Source organism: Schistocerca nitens, chromosome 2 (assembly GCF_023898315.1).
Source record: "Schistocerca nitens isolate TAMUIC-IGC-003100 chromosome 2, iqSchNite1.1, whole genome shotgun sequence".
NCBI classification, from domain to species: domain Eukaryota; kingdom Metazoa; phylum Arthropoda; class Insecta; order Orthoptera; family Acrididae; genus Schistocerca; species Schistocerca nitens.
The window spans coordinates 794,736,802-794,760,541 of record NC_064615.1 but is presented as its reverse complement, the minus strand read 5'-3'; the positions used below and the strand labels follow the sequence as shown (position 1 = coordinate 794,760,541).

Below are 23,740 nucleotides of genomic sequence, written 5' to 3'. Positions count from 1 at the left end.
TCTTCATTAATGGTATTACATTAGTCTGTGCCCCTGATCCAGTAAATATAGGACTTCCAGTGTTAAAAATTTGTAGGGCAAGACAGAAGCTGTTGTGCCAACATCAAAGAGATAATTGAAACTGGGCAATTGTGAAATGTTATTTGGACTGACTGGATACAATTTTGTGGAATTACTGCTACAAATCAGTAATGAGTAACTGCTTGTGTACTGGGAACATAATCAAAACAAGATAAGTGCATACAGTTGACATGCACGGTCTGATGGATACTCTACTAAGCACGACCACCACACAACTGTTGTGCTCTGAGAATTTTGATGACCTTGTGCATGCTATTACCTCAAGTTGAGCAGGACATCAGTTAATTTTTTCTGGTGAGAATACTATCCAGTGAATGATGTTGGTTGTGTACAACTTTTTCAACAGACTGCATTTTATGTACTGACAAGAGGTCAATAGTGAGTTTATTTGGAGCTATGGTTCAACTTCAGCAGACAAAGAACTTTCTTAATATGTACTTTAAAATTTTGTGAAAATCTGATCTCCTCACTTGGGGGAAACATGTTCTCAGAATGGATGACTCATCCTTGATTGGTCCGCCATGAATTAGGAGCTATTTCTAACAAACTTTTTATTATGATTATTTCTGTAAGTGGGATATTAATCTCCTGCAAGCAGTTCTGCACTCTTCATATTTAAGTAGACATAAGAGCCTGCATGTAGATTTTCCTCTCTTGCTGCTACTGTTTACTAAACAACACAGCACTGGTTCTGAAAAGCGTTTCACTTCACAAGTTTTGAGATGTTTGAACTGTTCCATGTTCTTGGTGCTTTTTATGTTTTCAAGACATGACTTTTATGATGATCCCAGAAAACAAAAGTTAAAATGTGGAGTAAAATTTTATTTAATTAACAGTTTGTGCCAACAGAACACACAACAGTGCAAAAACACAAATATTAAGTACCTTAATACAAGTTATCAGATCAATCTCTAACAATGAATACTGTAAATGCGCACATAATGCACAATATCACATGCCAAAAATAAAGTGCAGCAACACGTATATAAAAATACTGACATTTCTTTGACGAATACTGTTAAGGCACATTATGATAGTGAGCACAAAAAAAAAAAAAAATATTACATTATAAAAAATTAAAATTGTCTGAAGAAGTGCATATTTAGACAGCACCACAGCTTTCTGAAAGCTTCAATTGTAATGTTTCTGAATAAATAGTTGCATAATAAGTCATAAGTTAGTGAGATCTTTCAGACAAACAATACTTGTGTAACTCCACAGGTGGCTAATATAGGTTCATGTTCAGCTGCAAGAGACCTGCAAGGAAAAATAAACACATTAAGAACTGTCAATACCAACAAGAATTGCAAAAACGTAATGACAGACTTTGCTCATGAAACTTTGCTTCTTGTCAGTTTAAATTTTCTTGAGATACTCTCACCAATAGCAGTATTTGCAGCATCACTCCCAGAACAGATCAGAGTCTCAGGCTAGTCTCTGATGACTGGAAAGAGAATTTTAGTGTTCCTTTTATGCCACTCAAGCATGCATTATACACAGGAAGGTGCTACCTGGGTAGCATAATATATTTGGTGTGCTCCTGAGCGTCTTTCAGGTTAAATACCTACACAGGTCTGACGATCAATTAACATAATCATGCATGTTAAATACAGAGGACACAGTTATTGTGGGGCAAATGTTAATTAATGGCAATAAACCCAGTTAGTGTTACGACAATAAATTTTTATATTGCTAAAACAAGCTGGATGTCAATAGCGGTGTCATATTTCTGGCAGTACAGTAGTCAATTATATTGATTACATCTTTTGTGGGCTAAAGATGCCATATGTGAATTATTTAAGTGAAGTTTGGCATCAAACGTGGTAATCAGATGCCTCTACAGACTATCTTTCTCAGAGCCAGAATAGCAGAATGCTTATGTGAACTGAAGAAGTTTTATAATAATGTGTGTAAATTTCCAGATTGTGGTAAGCTTTCCAGTTATAGAATGGGAGAAACACATGGTGTGAGAGAAAAGTGATGTGCCTGATTTTTTTATCTACCATAGTTTTCATTTATTTATTTATTTTTTTTTCAAACAGCAATATTTCTCCTTCAAAGTCATTCCCTATGAAAGCTACACATTAGCAGAGTCATTTTTCCCAGTCTTGGTAGCAGCACTGAAAGGCTTCAACTGGTAGAGCATTTACCATGTTGGTCACATTCTTTTGAATATTCTCCAGAGTTCCAAATAAGTCCTTACAAGACATTTTTCAATTTCTGGGAAAGAAAAAAGTCACAAGGACTCAGATCAGGTGAATAGGGGTGCTGTGGAACAATGGGAATGCCTTTTGAGATCAAAAATTTTGTGATGGAAGTGGCTGTGTGACATGGGGCATTGTCATGATGCAGCATCCACGTGTCTACAATGTCTGGTCTCACTCAATTCACACTTTTCCTGACCCTTTCAGGAACTTCTTTGTAAAACTCTTGGTTGACAGTTTGTTCTGGAGGAACAAATTCTTTATGCACAATACTGTCAAGAAAGCAAATCAACTTTGTTTTGATCTTTGATTTGCTTATTCAAGCTGTTTTCGGTCGAGGAGATGTCTCAGTGTGTCACTCCTCACTTTGTTGATTTGTTTCAGGATTGTACTAAAAATGCAGGATTCATTGATCACATGACTGAGCTGTTCATAGTCATTGGTAATCCTCTAAAATAAATGCACACACTTATTTGATTATCCTTCTGCTGGTTTTGTGAGATTTTTGTTCCCATTATGGCACAAACCTTTCACATGTGCACAACTTCTGTCTAAATTTGATGTATGGTGAAAGTGTTTAACAGGTCACCCATCATCCTTGTTGTTAAATGTCGGTATATCCTTGTTGTTAAATGTCGGTATAATCTCACAAGAGCATGCACACGTTTCACATTTTTGTTGGTTTTTTAAGCTGAAGGTCTTCATGAGCGAGGTTTGTCAGTTGTCTGTTGTCTGCCTTCCAAAAATGATTTTTGCAAGCGAAAAACTTGTGCTCTTGATACGGAATCTTTCCCATAGGTGTGTTTCAACTTTTCAAAGGTCACACTCACAGATTCCTCAAGTCCAAAACTTAATGACGTGACACTGCTCTACGCAACCAAAGCACAACTTCAGTGATGGCACTCTAAAATGTCACGTGATGGCTGTATGAAGCTGAAACTCGGACTGAGCATTTGGAAGGGATGAACACATTGGCCTACACAAGTAGAACAACAGTGCATTGCCAGATCGCTTGCAGTGTTGTCAGTCTCAATACTTTTCTCTCACACCTTGTGAGTGACAGGGACAGGACTTCATATGATTAACAGATCTAAACTTTTAAAATTGGTTATTGTAGGGGAGGGAATCAATAACTACTGCAATTTAAAATATTTTGAACAAGGTACAGAAATTTTTCTGCCAGTATGCAGATTGTTTGAGAAATATACACCAAGAATTTATCTCTGAGGGTGATGATGTGTATACAGAAAATTGAAAAGTATTACAGTATGGCACAGATATGTAACTGTTGACGGAGTTGTGAGGGATGGAAAAGACCTGCCCTGGTTAAGTACCCATACTGTACAACTACTATGAAAGCAGAGAGCTTCGTCCCTGGTAAACAAACAAAAGCTGAATGAAGCTAAAATGAATGTAAGAAGCATTCATTGAATTCAAAAGTAAAATTTTGCTTACCAATGAGTAAAAATATTGTAATAAGTTCTGGTCTTACGTAAACTCAATAAACGGATCTATCAAGTCACTGAGTGACTTGCACTGAAACAAAGAGACAGATATACTGACTTCAGCCTTTCAAAAATGATTTACTGAGGGAAGTCACACTACTGTCCCCCTTTTAGTCATCACATGGGCACTGAAATGACAGAAGTGTGATCACGGAATGTAGGATCAACGTAAAGAGTGTACATAATAGGATTACATACAAATCATGCAAGAGAACACACTCCCCTCCTAGCAGCAGTTTACAGAAACTCACTGAAATAATGAAGTGTTCCAAGTGACTGGAAAAAGGCACAAGTAATTACTGTTTCTAAGACTGGACATCAGACAAATGTATAACTATAGGGTATATAACTAATGCCAGTAAGTTGCAGAATTATGGAACACATTTTATTGCCTTTATGAAGCCTGAGAATCTCATTGTAGGAATGAACTTGGATTATACCAACAGTGTTCTATTGAGAATCAGTTAGCACATTAAATAGCAATTTTTTCACTCCTACCATATTTTTAGGACACGGCTTCAGGCCGCACCCCTAGATAATCACAATAAATTGATGCCATGTTCTTTGACTTCCAGAAGGCATTCAATACAATTATCTGCTGTTGAATAGTGAATACTTGCTTATGGAATAATGGACCAGTTTTTTCTTTGGACTGTGAATTCTTTCTGGGAAATAGAAGTGAGTAGATAGCTTTTAACAAGGAGAAGCTCTCAAAAATGTAAGTAACTTTGAGCACACCACCTCAAATTGTATGCCCAGGGACATCAATACATGGGAATGAAAATTATTATAAATTAAAAGGGGACAAGTTAATGCAGATGAATTTAGATCCACTTAAAAGATATCTGTATGAGGAATTGACACTGTAATATTATTACTCATATGAGGCACTGACACTGTTATATTATTACTCAGACGATGACTTCACGTAAGATGAACTGGAAATTTGAGCTGGACACAATGTGTTAATATCCCAAGAAATATTATTACAGTGTTATCATTTATTTTACTACTATTACTTATCAGTGTAAAAATAATTGTAACTGTATTATAAATTTCTGACATGTCTCCTGTCAGTATGGAAACAAAATGGATTGCAAATGTACATTATGAGATGAATAAAACACAATTCCTCAATACCTAACAGTGTTTTACATGTCTTGTTAAACATACAGTCCTCTAAATGATATGGTGGATAACAGGAGAAGATCTGTGAGGTAGTCATGAGTTATGGTGGTGTAAAATGGAAGCTGAAATGGAAGAAAATTGTATCAATAGACACTAAGTGTGTAGACTAGCAAACGGCCCTCAAAATAAATAAATAAATAAATAAATAACTTACTGCACATGAGCAGACAGAAAGATCCATTATTGTTTGCAATGTCACCAGGAGCAGTCTCAACTATTAAGGATCTTGGAGTATGCATCTATAGCGATTTAAAGTTGAATTACAATATACAATTAGTTTTGGGAAAGGCAGAGGTGTAACTGAGATTCATTGGAAGAATTCCTGAGAAAATATACTGCAACCACAGGAGATGAGTTACAGATTGTTTCCCAATCACTATGAGAGCCTTACCAAGTAGGAAGGGAGATTTAAAAAAAAAAAAAAAAAAAGAAGAAGAAGAAGCTAAATGGAAGTAGTGGAGATCCTTGCCACCAATACGAGAGATAGAAAATATCCAACAGAACACAGTGTGTTTTATTATGGGTTCATTTTGTAAGTGCAAGAATGCCAAGGGGTATCTCATCCAGACCCAATGGCAGATTCTACTAGAGAGAGGTTTACATCTCAGAGAGGTTTCCTATTAAAATTCCAAGAATGCATGTTCCAAAGAGAGGAAAAAAATGTACTGTATTACTTTCTCCTCATATATGTTATCAAATGATCATGACTGTCAAAGCACAGAAACTGAGTTCATGCAGAAGATTTTTAACACTTATTCTGCCCACTTACCATCTGCAAATAAATAAGGAAAGAGGAAATGTTTATGGTACTAGAAATATCCTCTGCCATGTGCACCATGGAGTAAACACAAATGTAGGTATACCAGACATGGCTGACTATAGGAGGCACAGGAACAAAATAGCTTGGCTAGTAAATCAGTGTAGTTTTTAACAAAATTCTTAGTTTTTAACTGATTTACTACGGATACCAGATGAAGGTATCACAAAGATCACTTCTTAGGATTCCAACTGTGTGATAAACAAAGATGGCAACAGCAATTGGATAAATCAACCAAAAAAACTCCTCCTTTGCAATTAGAAACCACTTGCATTGTGCTGACCTGCAGATAGGGTTGCTAGTATAATGTTCTGTGGCACTGCGGTTAAGGTAAAAAAAAAGTATTTATTCTACAGAAGCATGTAAAGAGTCTATCATGCAATCACACATCTTGCAGTAGCTTCTTGAAGGACCAAGGAGTTCTTACACTCGTGTGTATTTCATAAATAATGTTATTATGGTATTCAGTCTGAAGACTGGCTTGATGCAGCCCTCCACACTACTCTATCCTGTGCAAGCCTCTTTATCTCCAAATAACTACCACAACCTACAGCGTTCTGAATATACTTACTGTTTCATCTCTTTGTCTCCCTCTAAGATTTTTATACATCACACTTCCCTCTAACACTAAATTGGTAATCCCTCGATGTCTCAGAATGTGTCCCATCAACTGATCCCTTCTTCTGGTCAAGTTGTGCCAAAGTTTCTCGTCTTCCTAGTTCCATTAAGTACTTTCTTATTTGTTAAGTGATCTACCCATCTAATCTTCAACACTCTTCTGTACCACCACGTTTCAAAAGCTTCTATTCTCTTCCTGTCTAAACTGTTTATTGTCCATGTGTGATTTCCATACTGGCTACATTCGACAAACACTTTCAGGAAAGGCTTCCTAACGCTTAACTCTATATTTGATGTTAACCAATTTCTCTTCCACAGAAATGCTTTCCTTGCCATTGCCAGTCTACATTTTATATCCTCTCTACTTTGGCCATTGTCAGTTACTTTGCCACCCAAATAGCAAAACTCATCTACTACTTTAAATGTCTCATTTTCTAATCTAACTCCCATACAATCACCTGATTTAATTTCACTACATTCCATTACTCTTGTTTTGCCTTTGTTGTTGATTGTCTTACACCGTCCTTTCAAGACAATGTCCATTCTGTTCAACTGCTCTTTCAAGTTCTTTGCCGTCTCTGACAAAATTACAGTGTCATTGGCAAACTCCAAAACTTTTATTTCTTTTCCCTGACCTTTAATTCCTACTCCAAATTTGTCTTTTGTTTCATTCATTTCTTGTTCAGTATACAGATTGAACTACATTGGGGGTAGGCTATAACCCTATCTCACTCCCTTCTCAACCACTGCTTCCATTTCATGTCCCCTTGACTCTTATAACTGTCGTCTGCTTTCTCTACAAGCTGTAAATAGCCTTTTGCTCCCAGTATTTTGCTCCTGCTGTCTTCAGAATTTCCGAGACAGTATTCCAATCAACATTTTCAAAACCTTTCTCTAAGTCTGTAAATGTAGGTTTGCATTTCCTTAACCTGTCTTCTAACATAAGTCGTAGGGTCAATATTGCCTTGCATGTTCCTACATCATCATCATCATCATCATCATCATCTAAGACTGATTATGCCTTTCAGCGTTCAGTCTGGAACATAGTCCCCCTTATAAAATTCCTTCATGATCCCATATTCAGTGCTAACATTGGTGCCTCTTCTGATGTTAAGCCTATTACTTCAAAATCATTCTTAACCGAAACCAGGTGCCTTCTCCTTGGTCTACCCTGACTCCTCCTACCCTCTACTGCTGAACCCATGAGTCTCTTGGGTAACCTTGCTTCTCCCATGCGTGTAACATGACCCCACCATCTAATCCTGTTCGCCCTGACTGCTACATCTATAGAGTTCATTCCCAGTTTTTCTTTGATTTCCTCATTGTGGACACCCTCCTGCCATTGTTCCCATCTTCTAGTACCTGCAATCATGCTAGCTGCTTTCATATCCGTAACCTCAACCGTATTGATAAGGTAACCTGAATCCACCCAGCTTTCGCTCCCATACAACAAAGTTGGTCGAAAGACTGAACGGTGGACAGATAACTTAGTCTTGGTACTGACTTCCTTCTTGCAGAAGAGAGTAGATTGTAGCTGAGCGCTCACTGCATTAGCTTTGCTACACCTCGCTTTCAGTTCTTTCTCTATGTTGCCATCCTGTGAGAATATGCATCCTAAGTACTTGAAACCGTCCACCTGTTCTAACTTTGTTCCTTCTATTTGGCACTCAATCTGTTTATATCTCTTCCCCACTGACATTACTTTCGTTTTGAAGATGCTAATCTTCATACCAAAGTCCTTACATTTCTGATCTAGCTCTGAAACGTTACTTTGCAAACTTTCAATCGAATCTGCCATCACAACTAAGTCATCTGCATATGCGAGACTGCTTATTTTGTGTTCACATATCTTAATATCACCCAGCCAGTCTATTGTTTTCAACATATGATCCATAAATAATATGAACAACAGTGGAGACAGGTTGCAGCCTTGTCTTACCCCTGAAACTACTCTGAACCATGAACTCAATTTACCGTCAACTCTAACTGCTGCGTGACTATCTATGTAAATACCTTTAATTGCCTCCTATTCCATAATCTCGTCGAACGGACAATAACTTCCTCCTAGGAACCTGGTCATATGCCTTTTCTAGATCTATAAAGCATAGATAAAATACCCTGTTCCATTTGTAGCACTTCTCCATTATTTGCCGTAAGCTAAAGATCTGGTCCCCCCAGCCGCTTTATCGCATGCAATCTATTGACCATTTTCTCCACTTCCTATATTTCTCTAAAATCCAAACTGATCTTCCTCGAGGTCAGCTGTCATCACATGCTTTCTTTGGAATTGGTATTATTATATTTTTCTTTGAAGTCTCAGGGTATTTCACCTGTTTCATACATCTTGCACACCACATGGGAGAGAGTCGTCATGGCTGGTTCTTCCAAGGCAATCAGTAGTTCTGATAGAATGTTGTTTACTTTTTTTTTTACTTAGATCTTCCAGAGCTCTCTCAATTATTCTCGTCACATCTCCCATTCCATCATACTGCCTTTAAGTTTGTCTCCCTTGTATAGACACTCTATACGCTCCTTCCACTGTTGAGCTTTCCCTTTGCTTCGGACTGGTTTTCCTCTGAGCCTTTGATATTCATACAGCTGCTCTTCTTTTCCCCAAAGGCCTCTTTAATACTCCTTTCAGTGGTATCTATCTTTCCCCTAGTGGAATATGCTTCTAAGTCCTTACCTTTGTCCTCTAGCCATTCTTGCTTAGCCATTTTGCCCTTTCTGTCAATCTCATTTTTTAAACATTTGCATTCCCTTTCACCTGTTTCATTTGCTGAATTTTTATATTTTCTCCTTTCGTAAATTAAATTCAATATCTCTTGCATTACCCAAGGATTTCTATTAAGCCTTGTATTTTTATATATTTGATCCTCTGCTGCCTTTACTATTTCATCTCTTGAAGAACTGCTTGGTCTTCTGCTATATTCCTCCACCGACTCTCCCCAATTCCTGTCCCTTTACCACACGGTGCCCTGCTCGTCACTATTGATGCGACCTCCCTTTACACTAATATTCCTAATGCCCATGGCCTAACCACTACTGAACACCACCTTCTCCAATGCCCAACGGACTCCAAACCAACAACCTCCTTCCTAGTGGCCATGACAACTATATCCTCACCCACAATTACTTCTCCTTTGAAGGCATTACCTACAAACAAATTTGAAGGATGTCTATAGGCACCTGCATGGCACCATCCTATGCCAACCTATTCATGGGCCATCTAAAGGAATCCTTCCTAAACCCCTCACCTGATTCAGGTTCATTGATGACATCATTGCAATCTGGATCGAGGGTGAGGACACCCAATCCTCGTTCCTGCAGAACCTCAACAACTTCTCCCCCATTTATTTCACTTGGTCCTACTCCCAACAAACCACCTCCCTAGATGTTGACCTCCACCTCAGCGACCTAGATGTTGACCTCCACCTCAGCGATGGTTACATCAGTACCTCCGTCCATATGAAACCTACTAACCACCAGCAATACCTCCACTTTACAGCTGCCACCTGTTCGATACCAAGAAATCCCTTCCATATAGCCTAGCCTCCTGTGGTTGTTGCATCTGCAGCTTTTTGAGTTTCCTGTTCGTCAAAAAACAAAACTCATTGTACATGTTTATTAGTTTCAGAAATAAAGATGTGCCCAACTGTATGATTCTTTTTATGTACCCTGTATTTCTACATCTACGTCATTGTGTGTAGATGACTAGTGGATTTGGTAAAAGGCTATAAAAATTTATGGGCCTATGACAGAGGCAGTATTAATGTAAATAAAATTTTATTTTTGTCATGCTGAGCTATGCCGCAAGAAAATGTAAATTAAGTATCAACTTTGAAAACAGGATGTAAACAAAATATGCCGTAAATAAAGTGATCATTTGCTTCGCCCAAATGGATAAATTTTAATACTGTGTGTTGATAAAATTAATTGTTTTGGGTGGTTTATCCCCAAAAGAATGTCATCAATAGTTGATGAATGTTTTATAAAATGGATACTTTTCATTTCCAACAGTTAAGAAGAAAGCTGCTGAATTGAAAGGTGTTAGCCTTCTCCTGTAAATTCAGAAGCCTGACATGCAAAAACTGCAATCAGAGACTGAAATTTTGAGAAAGCGCATACTATGGTATTGGGTTAATGATTATTAATAGTGTGTGAAATAGCCACAGGCATGCCAAATTTCTGCAATGTTTGGTCACTCGAGTCCAGTTGGTTTTGTATGTATTTTTCAGGCATGCGTCCATCACTTCATACCATAAAGAAAATAGCAACCAAATGAGTTGGTCAAAGTATGAGGACTGGCAAAAAAAAAAAAAAAAAAGGGAAAAGTTTATTTTATGTACTAGAAAGTCTCTGGTTAGTGTTTTCCGAGATATAAAAAAGGATCTTACTTGATGATTATCTTGCAGTAATAATAAACAAACTTCTGCAAAACCTTCTATACTCTTTTTGACAAGAGGAAATGCTAAGTACAGCCATCTGCATAACGGAAATAAAAGTAAACTTGTATTCTCATCATAGTTCAGCAGAATCATACTAAGGTTCCAACCCTAAATAGGACAATGGTGCTTATGATGTCCCAGGACAAAGGGAATCCCTGTCAGATTCTATACAGAACTGGTGGCCTCTCTTTTAATCATAATATTCTGTAGATCCCTCAAACAAACACTGTACCCAATACTTCAAGAAGGCAGAGGTCACATCCATCTCCACAAAGTGATCCACAAAGCAGTTGTCCAAATGTTACAAGTTATTGGCATATGCTTTCGATGTCACATTTTTCAAGTAGGATCATGAGCTTGGCTGAGAGTGCCCAAAATTATGAAGATGGTTCAAATGGCTCTAAACACTATGGGATTTAACATCTGAGGTCATCAGTCCCCTAGACTTAGAACTACTTAAACCTAACTAACCTAAGGACATCACACACATCCATGCCCAAGGCAGGATTCGAACCTGCGACCATAGCAGCAGTGTGGTTCCGAACTGAAGAATTATGAAGAAAAATGAGTCTCTTGTCTGTTCTCTCTTCTTCGAACATCTTTTCTTTCTTTGAACACCAATCCAAACTGGACTGCACTGCATACCTTTTCATTTCCTTAAGCTAAAAGGTAAAGTCATATGGCATGAATGGCTGGGAGACCCAGAAGGGCAGGTTCAGCCGCCTAATTGGAAAGGTTTCCTTATCCTTCATGCCTGGCGGCATCTTCCCTTCATGAAATATGAGAGCTGTGTTTATAGGTGTATGTGTTAAGTGTAGGTGACTGTAATTGTGTGTGTATTATGCCATGTTCATGTTGGGGACGATGAGAGAAGGGAGAGAGTGAAACCTGGTGCTGTCATATTGCCTAATTGTCTCAAAGAGCACCTAGGGGCCGCTGAACTTAAGAACGTCCACATCTGAGGGACACATTACCAGCATCAGTGTCACATACCATCGTACCATGAGACACTGTTGAGAGATTTGAAATTGAATTCAGGACCTTAATGCAAAGACGGGTCATCAGAGACATTACGTCATCAACCCTCCTGCCCTCTCTGCTGTAAAGGCAAAGAGAAAATTGTCAACAGGGCATGGCATACCTGAACGGTTCCACATCCAAGTACAGGCTACACTCGATGGTGCTTAACTTTTGTAATCTGATGGGAACTGGTCTATGTGCCTTATCACAGCCTCTGACTTCCTTACTGTCTTGGTTAGATGGTTTTCTTTGTCACATATGATACACACCCTATGTACCAAGGTGATTAACACTGTATGCCCTGTGCCAGATGGTAGCAGCTCATTTCATGCAGGCACAGGTCTCCATGGGCCTTCTCCATTATTAGGATATGAATGCCATTTAAATGATCCAGCAACCCATCGAGCACCTGTCTGCTGTGCTTTCACACCACAAATATTTCACTGACATGACAGAAGTAGTACTTGGGTTGGAAGTGCCACCTCCTCAGAGTATTGATGCAGATATTTGCAATCCTAGAGGCCAGTGGGGAACCAATGGCTAATATGGTTTTACTGTGTAAAGCTCAAAGCAATGAGCCAGGAATGCCTCAGAGACTTAGAATAGTCTCAAGCAGAAGTTCACAAATAAGCCAAATTCTTCACATTGTGACTGCAGTGTCCCACATGGGGTTTTTGTAGCATAACTAAGTACTAGGACAGTCTATACATCAGTGAGTTAGTGGTGTTCACTGTTAACCATTGTCACTTTTTCCTAGTGGATTTTGGAAAATCCATACAGGTGTGGTGTGCCTGGTGCCCTAGAATACAGCTACTTTTTCACTGCCTTTGGCAGATTTGAGCTAATCAGCAGAACAGTTGTTATCCTAACAATCACTGTTCTTGGGTCCTTGGAGGAGGAGGAGGAGATTATTGTTTAACATCTCATTGACAATGAGGTCATTAGAGACAATGCACAGACTCAGATTAGGGAGGGATGGAGAAAGAAAGTGGTCATACTCTTTCAAAGGAAGCATTCTGGTTTTTGCCTTAAGTGATTTAGGGAAATTCCAGAAAACCTAAATCAGAATGGCCGGACGTGGGTTTGCCCCTCTTGAAAACAAGTCCAGCGTAACTTTCGGTACACATTGATACCACTGGATTCCCTCAGTCTGCAGGTAGGAAAAGTGTGTCAACATCTTCCATAGTGCTCACAGAGCCTTCTGTTTCACCATTCATCTTTGCTTGACAAGCCTTACTTTGTTTCTTCCAAGCCACTAATAATGTCTCGTTTCATTATGGTTCTTGCGACACATTAAAAGTTCATCCCTTTAGAGAGGGCCAAAGTTGTGACAGAACACTGTTCTTTCTAGTTGCTCTAATATTTTTTGTCTCCTAATTTGCAGTCTGTGCTTCCAGCAGTCTGCCATTATCCCAAGTTGCATTGTGGAAGTGTGCTGTTTCTGTACCTCCCTGCTGACATACGAGCTGCAGTCCCTGTAAATCCTGGTATATGGTGGCATGGGAACAGGATTCATTCATATTTGTCCAGCTCTGTGTGAAGCAATTGAGCTTCGTTTCAACAGCCATGCCCATCCATCATATTATCTGAGTGGTTTCCATAGATTTCACTGGATGCTGCAGTTCTGAAAAACATTTTCTCAATTCAGCACTGCTGGCGGAAGGCCAATGTGCTGAGAAGTTCTGCCTTGCTGGTGAATTCTGTCTGCAGCAATTTGAAGCTGCAGAGTACATCCTCCCCGTAGAGCTGCTGTGTGTGTGAATGTAGGCTTTCTTAGCGCATACTACAGTTGACAATCTCTCTAGTTTTCAGTTGGGTGACAGTGTTGAGATGCTGCGATGTTTCCACAAGTGGCGTACGTAACAAATTGTGTTTAAATGTCGAGATATTGCAGATTTCCTCATATTTATACTAGTGAGGCAGCCACCCCTTTACTTGGTTGTGGACACTTAAGTCTTGTGCTGCCTGCCAGGGGGAAAGGAGGGGGTAAGTGCGGGTCAGAGGCTGTGCTCGAATTTCTCCATCGGCATTCTTGATCTGCCTCGTGTGCTATTCATGGCTGGGTGTGCTCCTGAAGTATAGATGCTACATGAAATTTCAAGCTAAATTTAGCAGTAACTTTTATCCTTATTTACAAAGTTCTTGTGGATCATTATTTCTGTGGATTACTTTATAACACTCTTCCAATATCCAGTTGCTTGGCATGGCAACTTACTGTTGTCAGACTCAAATGTTTGTTTTTTTAGTTGAGTTTCACAGGATCATTGTTGGCAAAATATGTGTCAAATTCTTACTGATATCAAATCAAATGGAACCTTTCACTGCTCATGCATGTCCTATAAACTGCTGCTAGAATGAGAGAGGTCCTTCTTACACAATCTATACAGTTCTCATCAGTTATCACTCTTAAGCTACGTTAATCGATTTTTTTTTTTTTTTTGTTTATCTCGATATCTGTCACTTAAGCATTAATGTAGTGAATGAAAGGAGAAACTGTGTTATGTGATCTTCAGCAGTGAAACAATTTCACAATTTTGAATTTGGTAAATTTTTATGTCAGTGTGATCACTAAGTGACTGAATAGTTGATTTACTGTCTCTTCAGAACACAAAACAGCAATTTTAGTTTAGAATTCACTGAACACCCATCACACTGCTCTCCTTGCTCTTAGTTGTCAACATCAATTTGACTTTGTTTTTGAATTCTCTTTGCTTCCACAGGTACTGAATTGTAGCATATGGATATAAGACCCAACATAAAAATTCATTCCAGATACTCTATGGAGGTTAATCACCTCTACTAAATTGGCAACAAGTAACTGAAGTTTTGCAACCGTGCTCAAAGTGGCATACAGTCATCAAGTCTGTACTTTAACTATAGGTATTGGTGTGTATGGAGCCTACCATTACATTGCTTGGGGGCACACTATAATCATCATGCATTGATAACTCAATGTTAACCTCCATATATTGGTGTCACATATTCTCATATTGGCTTGATGATGCTGAGCAGACCCTATTAATGATTTTACCACCACAGGAGAAAATTGAGAAGGTCACTGGGACGCACACATATCACACTACAATCATTATCCAGTGTTAACCTGAGTATATTGGTGTCCAAACCTTCTTATATTGGCCTGACAATGCTGAGTGGACCCTTTTACAGACTTTACCACTATGGAAAAAAAATTGAGATCACTGGAAGCTGAGCCAGTGCCTCCATATGAGTAACTAGAACTACTAATAATTAGATCAAAGTGGTAGATTATTCCACACAAGATTTTGAGCTCTACACTGCAAAGATGTTAGTTTACATAGTGTACAACATTCCATCATTATCATAAACAAAATCAATATTACGACGACTCTACTATGCAGAGCACAGCCACAGAGTGCCATACATTGAAGAGCAACCATAGTTTTAAGAGATGTCTATTAATTACAAAGCTAACAATATTATGGAAAGAACAGATTGCTCATCACCATAAAGATGACACTTTGAGATGCAGACATGCACTAGAAAAAGACTTAAACATTGGGTATTCAGCCAAAGCCTGCTTTAGGAAAGAAAACACATACACTCACACACACAAGCAAACCCCTTGGACACATGACCACTATATCTGGCTATTGCAGCCAGAGTACAACTGTCACATTGAACAAAAGCAGCAATTTGTAGTGCGATGGGGCAGTGAGAGGAATAGCTTGGTATGGGTGGGGGGAGAGAAGAGTGCCGTCTGGCAGAGCATGCAAGGGGGCTTCCAGGCACAGTGTTGGGAGGCTACAGGGAAGGGAGGAGGGGGGGGGGGTGAGGAGAGGAACAGAGAAATGGGAAAAGACCTGTGGGTGCATTGGCAGAGAGTGGCGCACAAAGACAGTAAGGGGACATGAATTGGGAGCAGTTGATTGAACAGAAGGGGTGGAAACTGTTGATAAAGAGGACATTAGAGATGTATCAGAAACTTGGATTATGGAAGGATGGGAAGAAAATTGGCCATGTCCTTATCAAAGGATTAGCCAGGAGCATTTGTGTGAAGCAATTTAAGAAAATCACAGAAAACTTAAATTTGGATGGCTGTATGAGGATTTGAACCACTGTCCTCCCGAATGCGAGTCCAGTGTGCTAACCACTGTGCCACCTCACTCAGTAAACAGTTGGATGGAGATTGTGGGGATAGTAAGTTACCGTAGGTTGAGGCTGGGATAATTTCTGATCCAGAGAATGGATAACTCCCATCGATGCAGCTCAGAAAATCTGGTGGTGGAGGGGAGGATCCAAGTCATATACCAGCTCTGCAGCAATCGTTGGACAGCCTTTTATGGTGGTGTGACTACCAACCAGCAGTCGACCAGGATGAATGGCCACCACCAATCTCTGGCCAAAAGCAAAGTGGACCACCCTGTCACACAACAGCAGTTGAACATAACATGCTTGATTTCAATGGCTGCTTCACAGCCTGGGACATCCTCCCCTCCACCTTCAGATTTCTGAACTCAAGGTTGGGAGTTATCCTTACAACACATTCCCCAGTCCTTTTTCCAATTCACCCACTGGTCTTGTCTGCTCCTCCCTTTTTGTGCTCACTGCCTTCCCCTGCCCCCTCACAGCCTGCCAACACTGCCCCTGGCATTCTTCTCTTCCCCTTCTTAGTCCCACTCTGGAATGCTGTTTTCATTCAATGTGACAGTTGCATTATGGCCACAGCAGCTGGAGACAGCAGTTGTGTTAATCAGGTGTGCTTGCTTGTGTGAGTGTGTGGGTGTGTTTTCTTTTCTGAAGAAGACTTTGGTTGAAAGCTTGATGTATAACGGACTTTTCGTTGTGCCTGTCTACAACCCACCATGTCATATTTACAGTGAGTAGCAATCTATCCTTTTCATAGTATTGTTGATGGACTTTTCATTGTTTAATTACATACCTGGTAAATATAAGATATTGCAGAATACATAAATGATTTTCTAAATAAACTATATCAAAACTGGAATTACAGTTGATAAATATAGAACAAATTAAACTGAAAAGGTGGCAGAGGAATCACAAAAAATCCAAAGTTAATGTTACTTTTCTGGAGCAAGGATTCCTCCATCAGGCAAAAGCCAGAAAATGGTTGGAGAGGAGGAAGTAACTCAGAGATTCAGATAGCTTTCCTATCATTTGTGAGGTGATTACAATAGTGTTCCCATAAACCAGTGCCGTATTACAAGACCTCACACCTGACCTATAGAGATTCTTATTACACGTGAATTTTGCACTTCTGCATCCTATCGTCATACACAAACCTGATCTTCATAGTCACCAGGAGCTCCAGGTACCAAAAACAAACAGATGAACATACTCTTGCTTTGAGTTATAATCATCTGTCATTTATTGCCCAGGGGTTTCATTTAATTATAGAAGACCCTAAACATTTTCTGGACCCTGGAAATCTGTTTGTCTCCTGTCTTACACAAATTATGTAGTCATCATTGATTACTGACAACCAATGTAGGACATTTCACCTAACATTAATTTCAATGATGTTGTTGTTGTTGATAGTGGTGGTGGTCTTCTTCAGTTAGAAGAATGGCTTGATGCAGCTCTCTCAATACTCTTTCATCTGATAGCAATCATGTTTTCCTAGATGGAATATTGAGAACTCCTTTGCTTAGTGTGCTGAGATATTACCCCTCACAACCCCAATCCTCCCACCACCCCTAAAAACCAGCCACAAAGGGGGGGGGGGGGGGTGACTCCCTAAGCAAGGGACATCCTAACTGAGATCCTTCCCACCACTCCTAAAGTGGTGATCTGTTGCCCACCCAACCTCTACAACATCCTAGTCCATCCCTATGCCACTCCCAATGCCAACCCCTTGCTGCAAGGATCATATCCCTGTGGAAGACCCAGGTGCAAGACCTGCACAATCTACACACACACACACACACACACACACACACACACACACACACACACACAGCACTTCCTATTCCAGTCCTGTCACCGGTCTATCCTATCCCATCAGGAGCTGTGCCACCTGTGAAAGCAGCCACCTCATTTACCAGCTCTGCTTCAATCATTGCACAGCTTTTTATACTGGGATGATGACCAACCAGCTGTCCACCAGGATGAACGGCCACTGCCACCCTATGGCACAACATGCAGCTGAGTGTAACATGCTTGATTTCAATGGTTGCTTCACTACCCAAGCCATCTGCATCCTCCCCTCCACCAACAGGTTTTCTGAACTGCACATATGGGATTTATCCTTACAACATAGTCTCTGCTGCTCCCTAATTATCCCAGCCCCCAAAATATGGGTAACATATTGTCTCATATATCTTGTGCACCAGGTGGAATGATTTTGCCATGGCTTGTTCTCTCAAGGATCTCAATAATTCTAAGGGAATGTTGTCTAATCCAGGGGCCTTGTCTTGAATTAGGGCTTGCAATGGCCTGTCAAATTCTTCTGGTAGTATCATTACTCCCATCTCATTCTCAGCTATCTCCTATTCTTTTTCTTTCTATTACATTGTCATCAAGTTTGTTTCCCTTATATAGAACTTCTACATAGCCCTTCCACCTTTCAGCTTTACATTCTTTGCTTAGTACTGGCATGCCATCTAAACTCATAATATTCATGCAGTTGCTTCTCTTTTCTCCAAAGGTATCTCTAATTTTTCTATAGGTGGCACCTACGTTTCCCCTAGTTATGCATGCTTCCACACCCTTGCATTTGTCCTCTAACCATTTCTGATCAACCATTTTGCACTTTCTGTCACTCTCATTTTGTTAGACTTACCCATAATTATTTTATCTTTTGCAAGCAAACATAAGAACTAGCATATTCAACTTGTACATTGTTTATCTCGAGGGTGCTTTCCATACGAAGCTCTAATTCTGGCAAACATGAGAACTAGGATATTCAACCTGTGCATTGTTTATCTAGGGAGTGCTTTCCATACAATGGTCTAATTCTGTAACAATATTTTGACAGAGAAGTCCTGTGGTTCTGTTCTGAATGATGAATTTCTTCAGTACTGGTATTCATCACACTTAATTGTTCAGTATCTGTTAGGCTTACCAACAAAAAAACTTTACTTGTGCTTTCAAAGTTTCTATTATTTCTAGGAAAATGCTTCCTCCTCTGCAACTTTCCATTCTCAGTAAATGTATCTCTTTGGATAAGATTTGTTGCGCAGGTATATAACCATCTTGTCACTGTCTTAACTTTTAGTTGTTACTGCACCACCTTGGTTACAAGGTAATTTTCTGTGCCTCATCACCTATCCCCAATATTACTGATATCTGTCAAAAGCAACAAGGGGTTGTTTTGTGTATGCCATTTTCCTTTAGCCCTCAGTTCCCTAATATGTCCAAAAGCTTTGGTCATTAGCACTTTTACCCCTCTCTCTGCAAAACTTCTTTGGCAAAGAAACCACTCATTACCACTGTATTTGCCATGTTCAGTTTTGTCTCTTTGTACTGTGTTTGAATAGTTTGTCCTGGAAGGAATTATGAAGCTGTTCTTGATCCTCCATGGCAGTGTGTGAAGACTCCTCTGGAATGAACACTCACAATTTACAGCAAGAAGAGAAAAATATTAGTGTATGTTTGTGGTTGAGGCTTCCTGACACTCCTGTTTAATGGGCCTCCAGGACAAGCGTGCACAATATATTGACTGACATTACACCACAGTTAGTATTTTCTGAGGTCTAGCATACCCAGTGTTCTTCAAATTTATCCCAGAGAAAATTGTTGTCGCCACTTAACCTCCACAAACCATTTTCTGAACCCACTATTTCTGCTCAAAATTCTAGTGTCATAACCAATGCGCAACCATACTCGGTTCCATTAAATGGAGATATTAAATTACCCTACAGTGCCTGATATGGAACCACTGTTCAGTTTCTGTATTGGAATAACCACCACTGAGCTTTTAGTTAAACAGAAACACAGTCTCAACTGGCAATAAGTGACAGCCTGTGTCACAGACCACAATATGTAACATAATATTTGCATGTTGATGGTGGAGCCTGCTTCTCTGTGTCTGGGATTTCACAAGTGGGAACATACTCTACAATTTAAGTTAGTCCCTCTAAATTATGCTGTCCCAATATTATCCCAGGGGCATGGGCGCCCATGATTCCCTATCAGCTTGCCTGTGGACAGGCACAAGCATAGGCTACTTTCAGGGCAATCCTAATGCTCACATTTCACATGGGCGTGAACTACTAGGCCACCACTGCCCAATTGGCCAGGGCAGTGCAATCACGTATGCTGTGGCCTAGTTCAATGACTGCCCATTCATCAGCTGTTTGCCCACCCCTCCCCAAAACAATCTAGCTGGAACAAATCAGGCTTGTTACTGACCTCCAGTGTCTCCAGGATTATTCATTCCCACTTCATAGCTCGTCCTGGTCTGGATTTCTCTGGCTGCTCATCTGTTTTTATTGAATTGTCAATTTCTCCCTTGTCCTATCTTGTTGTCTTTTGATTTAGTCATTTATTCCAACATAGATCTCTTCTATAGGATAAGAGAAATCACCAGTCCAAAAGTGAGTGTGTGTTACTGTAAGTGACTTGCTGCCACCTGGTAAGTAGAATTTGTCTCTATCTTTATCAACAGGATAAGTTTTATAACTGTGATCACCACCAAATCACAATGCCTACCAATGATTTCGGGTTGCTCTGAAGAACTCGTACTGTCCACGTGACAGCTTATCAGATCAAATTTCTAAGTAGAATATTTTTTATCCATTGGAGATTCTCAAAGCCTTGCAATATCTCCTTTTGTCACATGGACACCTGTTGGAAAATATAAAATTATATAGTGGCATTACTCATACTTTAGTTTCTTTTTATTTTAGATGGAAAAACATATTATCAATTTAAAACTCACAATTCTAGATTTAAGGTAGTTCCTGGTGATAAATGGGTTGAATCCAAAGAAAATTGCAATGTTCACCAGATTATAATTATATACACACTAAACTCTCGTTAATCCGGCTCTCAGTAGTCCAGCCTTTCAGTAATCCAGCGCTCATCCAAGAACATGTTCACTGTGCTTAGTTAAACAATGTTTTATATACTGTATTTGAAATTGTAGCTTTCTTTACAGTTCAGAATCATGTCTTCTAAAAAGAAACACTTTACACTAGACCTAAAGCAGCAACTCGAAATTTTAGATAAGTTAAATCGAGGTTCTTCACAGGAAGCCATTGCTGTGCAGTCCAATGCTGCGCGAGCAATTATTTATGACATCAAAAAGAAAGATGTTATTCGACAGTACTCAACACAAATGGATAGTGAGTTGGGAAAATGGAAGGTTATGTGAAAGAGTGAGAATGAAGAACTGGACATAGCTGTTTACAGATGGTTCATACAACAATGCAGTAAAGGAATTCCAGTCAGTGGCCCAATTATAAAGGAAAAAAGCGGCTGCATTTAACATACAACTTGGTGGTATTAACTTGTTTGCAGTTAGCGAAGGTTGGCTATCAAACTATATAACCAACCTGTCAGAACTCCGGAAATGGGAACTTGCCCTTCAGTATATCCTCTCTTCTCGTTATCCGCCAGGCCTCAACCTCCGCTAATTTCAAGTTGCCGCCGCTCATACCTCACCTGTCTGTCAACAACATCTTTGCCTCTATACTTCCGCCTCGACTGACATCTCTGCCCAAACTCTTTGCCTTTACAAATGTCTGCTTGTGTCTGTGTATATGCGGATGGATATGTGTGTGTGCGTGCGCGCGCGCGCGCGCGCGCGAGTGTATACCTGTCCTTTTTTCCCCCCTAAGGTAAGTCTTTCCGCTCCCCGGATTGTAATGACTCCTTACCCTCTCCCTTAAAACCCACATCCTTTCATCCTTCCCTCTCCTTCCCTCTTTCCTGACGAAGCAACCATTGTTTGCGAAAGCTTGAATTTTGTATGTATGTATGTGTTTGTTTGTGTATCTATCGACCTGCCAGCGCTTTCGTATGGTAAGTCACATCATCTTTGTTTTTAGATATATTTTTCCCGCGTGGAATGTTTCCCTCGGCAGCTGACAGTTGCCGGGGACAGTTAACGATAAGGATGCTGATGAGTTTGTAAGCAAGATACGGAAGGTATAATGTATAATGCTGGTGAAACAGGGCTCTTTTAAAAGATGCTTCCTTCAAAAACATTAAGTGCCAAGAATGAGAAGGAAGCTCATGGTTACAAGCGACAGACACAGCGTGTAACATTAGTGGTGTGTTGTAATGCAAACGGGAGTCATAAACTACCACTTATGGTGATTGGAAAATCCCAACATCCATGTTGTTTTCAACAAACTGACATAAATACTCTACCAGTGCAGTGCTCAGAAGAAAGCGTGGATGGACAGACAAATATTCTCTCTGTGGTTCCATGAAACGTTTGTACCAGCAGTGAGAAAAGACCTAAAGAAGAAAAAGCTTCCACTGAAAGCTATCCTTATAACTGACAATGCTCCCAGTTTCTCTAAAGTCCGATGGTCTACATGTACACGCACTCTTTCTCCCACCCAATGTGACAGCCCTAATTCAGCCCATGGACCAGGGAGTTTTGGAATCAATTAAACACCATTATCGACATTCACTTCTTGTCTCCTTGCTGAACGAAAGTTAAAACAACTCTATCGAGACTATGCTGAAGGTGTGGAAAGCAATTAACATATGTGGTGATGTTTTCCCAGCAGCCGAAGCATGGGATAAAGTGAAGAGCGTGATGATGAAGATGTTACTAAGTGGCTGAACGAGGAAACTGTGATAACGACCAAACTTTAACAGATGAAGAAATAATCAAAACCGTGCAAGAAAGTAATGATGAAAGTGATAAAGAAGAGGACACAGGAGGAGCGAGGATGAAGATTTCTCCAATTGCTGGTGCTGAAGCTGCCAAGGTCTTCCTGGAGTACATTATGCAACAACCAGATACTTGCAGTACCAATGTAATGCTTGTAAAGCGGTTGTGTGATAAAGCATGCCACAGTCATGTATCATTATTGCGACAGTTAAAAATTAGGGACATGTTTCATAGTGAGTGATACGACTGTATAATTATTTACAGTATACACTCAAGGACCAAGTTTTCTTTGAAAATTAATGTATTTTTTTATTTAATAAAGTATATCATGTATGTTTTAAAACTGTATCCTTCCATTTAATAAAGTACAGTACTCTATATCCCATATGTTTTCAAAATAAATGAATAAAATAAATTAAATTTCAGGCACTCAATAATCTGGCACTTCTGCGAATGGCCAGATTAGCGAGAGTCTAGTGTATTACTATCCACAGTTTTAGTTTGTGGTTAACACCTACTCTACACAGTCTCCCAGATATAAACCAATTCTTTGTTTAGGAGATATGGCTACGGACATTTATCCTCATATAATATAGGTTCGTAGAGAGTCTGCTTCTTAATTTTCATCAGTTAAAGAAATAGGTAAATGAAATCAAATAAAGCCATGAAGATCCGCATGAAGCACATTCCAAAGGGGCATAATATCAAACAAAATGACTGACATTTAAAGATGCATAAGACAATACACTCCAGAGCCGTATCAGAAAAAAGTGTAATAAATTTTACATTAAGAATTAACCACAAGAACAAATGTGAAATATAATTCCTCAGCAATGTTTAAACAGGATTAGAAAGAATTCAATTGACATCTCTGCACAAAAAAAGAGGTTGCAAATGTTATGGGTGGTGCTCTAGGAGATGCAAATGGGCAATTTCTTGTTGATTGCCTTTCAAGAGTAAAATAATAAGTGACAGCAACTGTCAGTCTTCTCAATGAAATGGATGATAACCTATTTGAGGAGGGGTCTTGACTCTGGAAGATTAAGAGATACCTTTCATAAGGGCAA

At 39.5% G+C, this 23,740-nt stretch overlaps 1 protein-coding gene across 4 annotated transcripts in view; it reads right to left on the bottom strand.

Annotated features, from left to right (window-relative positions):
• Positions 1-986: 986 nt before the first annotated feature.
• Positions 987-23,740, bottom strand: part of LOC126237047 (ATP-binding cassette sub-family A member 7-like) — a 607,922-nt gene continuing 585,168 nt past the window's right edge. For 2 of the 4 annotated variants that reach the window (XR_007545025.1, XR_007545024.1), the window contains 2 exons: positions 20,534-20,668; positions 989-1,338 (listed from right to left, as the gene is read on the bottom strand). The gene's annotated coding sequence lies outside the window, so the exon portion shown is untranslated. Of the gene's footprint in view, positions 1,339-20,533; positions 20,669-23,740 lie in introns of all 4 variants that reach the window. The other 2 variants (XR_007545023.1, XM_049946811.1) reach the window with 2 other exon arrangements.